This window comes from Tupaia chinensis, unplaced genomic scaffold (genome assembly GCF_000334495.1).
Source record: "Tupaia chinensis unplaced genomic scaffold, TupChi_1.0 Scaffold148039_1, whole genome shotgun sequence".
NCBI classification, from domain to species: domain Eukaryota; kingdom Metazoa; phylum Chordata; class Mammalia; order Scandentia; family Tupaiidae; genus Tupaia; species Tupaia belangeri.
The window spans coordinates 642,963-646,869 of record NW_006207889.1 but is presented as its reverse complement, the minus strand read 5'-3'; positions in this window follow the sequence as shown (position 1 = coordinate 646,869).

Genomic DNA, 3,907 nt, shown 5'->3' with positions numbered 1-3,907 from the left:
GCCGCACTCCCTTCTCCTCCATTCTCCTCTCGGGATCTTGGGCACGCACGCACACGTGCCTGGCGTGAGTTTTAAGCCACCGGGTCCGGGACACAAACCGTGGTCGACTACGTGGGAGTCCAGCAACATAGCCATTACGCTAACTGCTGGTTCCCTTAGAATGATTTCTTCATCTCCTGTAGTTCATTGTCTCTTTTATGTTCCAATTCAAAAAAATTTGTTCACGATGAATGTTCAAAATTCTTTGTCTGACATTTTGGTAACATCATCCATTAACATGAAAGATAGAGGGGAGTTATTATGTACCTTTGAAGGAGATATTTATTCATACCTGAGACTCTTCTTCTACTTCTAGCCATTGGAAGATATATTCACTTTGAATACCTCTTGCGGGAACATCTCTCTGACTAGGAGTAAGTGACTTTCCCTTTTGCTGCAAATTCATACTTGGCTGAAGTCTCTCTCCTATTGTTTTTACCAATGTGGTATCAAGAGGGGTACTCTACTGAGGTGTCTGAAAAGCAATATCTCCTTTTTTTCAGTATAAGGGAAGATCCCAGAGAAAGTTATATTACTAGGGGATTTCAGATATCTGATTATAGACCTGTCTAGTCCTTCTGGCAGGGTGGAAGATGAAGAGGAGAGGGTAATAAGTGAAACAACACAAGAAAAAAAAATAAAAAAAACACACACAGGAATAAAGAAATAGTTGCGTGCCTCGTGCTAGTGCAGCACGCAATTTCGCCAGAGGCCTGCCACTGGGTCTGTGGCCTGCTACTGGGGACAGGAGATGCTGTGGGAGGAGGAAGACCAGGAAATTAACAAGAGAAAAAGAAGCTGAAAAATCAAAAGCAGAAAGTACTAGCCACCTACCTAGGGGGTGGGAGCTTGGGCTGGGGGTCTGCAGGTGAGGTGAGGGAGCAACAATGTCCCTGCCTCAGGATTGCTGGCTGGACAGTGGCCTGCCGCTTGTGGCCTGCTGCTGGGGACAGGAGAGGCTGTGGGAGGAGGAAGACCAGGAAATTAACAAGAGAAAAAGAAGCTGAAAAATCAAAAACAAAAAGTACTAGCCACCTACCTAGTGGGTTGTCACTTGGGCTGGGGGTCTGCAGGTCAGGTGAGGGAGCAGCAATGTCCCTGCCTCAGGATTGCTGGCTGGCCAGAGGCCTGTTCTAGAACAAAATTATTTAAAAAATCTTAAGTCTTATTTGTCACTTTCAAGATTACCTGAGGCTGGGACTAGCAGTTAGTATAATGGCTATGTCGCTGGACTCCCATGTAGCCAAACACAGTTTGAGTCCCGGACCTGGTGGCTTAAACTCACGCCGGGCATGTGTGAGTGCGTGCCCAAGATCCCAAGAGGAGAATGGAGCAGAAGAGATTGCAGCGTGGCCATCCCACCTGGGGGGTGGTTTCTCGCTTTCTATCTCTCTGTCTGTCTGGCGAGTGCACGTGCCCTATAGCAAAATAACTCTCAAAAAAAAAATAAATAAAAAGATTACCTGAGGCTTATCCAGTGAGGTTGTCAGATATCTAAGGTGAGCCACTAGGGTCTCAGGCCCCATCAATCCTCAATTTTAGAGGCCCTCACGAACTTAGAAGTCCCAAGCTTCTTTCAGAGCGCAGGGCATTCTTCTCTCAAGTGACCAATTCCACATTGACAAGGTGTCAGTGGAGAATAAGAGGATGCCAGACATGAGCATTGTCCAATGACCAGACTGCCCACATTAGAAACAGTCTCTTCTGAGACCAGAACATGGCATAATGGTTATATTGACGGACTCCAGCATGGTAGAATGCGGCTCCAGCCCCAGCCCCAGCAGCTTAAAACTAACTCTGGGCATGTGTGTGTGCATGTCCAAGATCCTGAAAGGAGACTGGAGAAGAAAGGATTGTGGTGTGGCCATCCCCCGGGAGTGATTTATAACTTTTTGTCTCTGTCTCTCTCTATTGCTCTAGTGAGCACAGGCACCCTACAGCAAAAACTACTCTAAAATAAATAAACAAACAAATAAACAAACAAATAAATAAATAAATAAGAAAGTCTCTTCTGAGGCAGCTCTGAACTGGGTTTTATCTAGATCTTGCCTTTGGAGAAAGAGCACAGCCTTCAGAATTACCAAGAGTGACTCCTGAATGTTCTTTATGTGAAAGTTAAATCAAATGTTAAGGTGAATTGCCAATTTGTTATAACACTTCTCTGAGTTATCTGAGAATTTTTCTAGATCTGTTCTAATCTGTGAGAGATCCTGCACTGAGAAGAGAACCTAAGCGCCAATAGATATTGTAAGGTGCAGCTAAGTACTTGCTAGGAGGGTGGAGCCCAGTTTGCAGGTTTTATAAAACATCTGCCTTATTGATATACAAAAGCTCTAGCTGGAGAATGCAATCTTCATTTAAACTTTCACTTTTTGTGGCTAAAACTCCTGATCATCTAACTTACACTGAGTGAAGCCCTAGATCTGTTCCAGTCTCTGAGAATGTAGCCAAGGGGAGAGTCCAAAGGGGTAGAAATTCAGCTGAAGAGAAAACAAAAGGGGCGCTAGAAGGCAGAAGGCAGCCAGAAGCTCCAGCCTTAACTCATTCCACCTCATGCCTTGAGACTACTGCCCTACTAGGTTTCTAGACAGGAAGCTTACTAGCTTTTCTCTGTGATACAGAGGACCATCCAAAGTCAGTTCTGGGATTTTCATTATAGGGCTGCCTTAAGTCTGTCCTATATGAAAATAGCTGGCCAGTCTGAAATGATCTTTAGGTGCTTGCTAAGTAAGCATTCCAAGGGAGAAGCTGGAGCACTTTTCCCTGGAGGTTAGGTGGATTGTAAGGGGATTTTTCTAAAGTTACTCTCCAATGGGAGTGTTTTTGCAAAGAGGTTTGTACCAAATAGCCATGCTTGTCTTTTCTCCAACACCCTAGGGAATGAAATGTTTCCTGGAAAGTCATCAAGCTTATAAATTGGTATATATTAATAGAATTACTTATATTTATATTTATCAGAATTTTCAATTTTAGCACCCTTAAGTTTTGGCATATATCAGTAGCATATGAACATGTACAAACAAACAATAACAACAAAAACTTTAATAACAAATTTCCCAATGCAGAGATGAAAAATCATTTTTTAACAGAGATTTGCTATAGGGCATGTATACTTCCCAGAGAGACAGAGAGTGACAGAGAGACAGAAAGAAGAAATCATCCCACCCCACCCCCCCCGGAAGGGATGGTCACACAATAATCCCTTTTCCTCTGTTCTCTTCTTGGGACTTTGGGCATGCATGCATATGTGCCTGGGGTGTGTTCCAAGCTTCTGGGCTCAGGACTCTAATCACAGTTGGCCATGTGGGAATCCAGCAACCTAAGCTCTATGCCATCTGCTGATATAACAACTGAACAATCTTATTAGACCAACCCAATAGCTCTCATTTTTATAAGATTGAAAAGCCCAATAATAGGAATAATCAAAGCATGTTAACTTAATAATGAGAGCTATAAGGAGGATTTAGAAAGAACTAGACTGCCATGCTCTCCATGAGTCCATGATTAACATTACAACCTTTTGTATTCATTTACCTCTTCAATTTAGGTGAATAGCATTGCTTATAAAATAGATTGTCACAGGTAATTTCACTTAAATAAGTATCATAGAATTCATTCAAGTTATAGATCTTAACAATTTACTTTTGATCTTAGACAGTGGGCCAGGAAGTTCTACATAGCTTAACAATTATGGTTTTGGCTATGTAGCATGCAATTCTATAAAATATTTCCTTGTTTTTGGTTAATTTTGGTTCTGCTTAATTGTTGGTGCAGTAGTTCAGAAAACAAGTTTTTTTTTTCATAGAAAATGGAAATTTTCACCCTGTTGAATGATTAAATTATTAGGAGTATGAATTTGAAAGAGTAC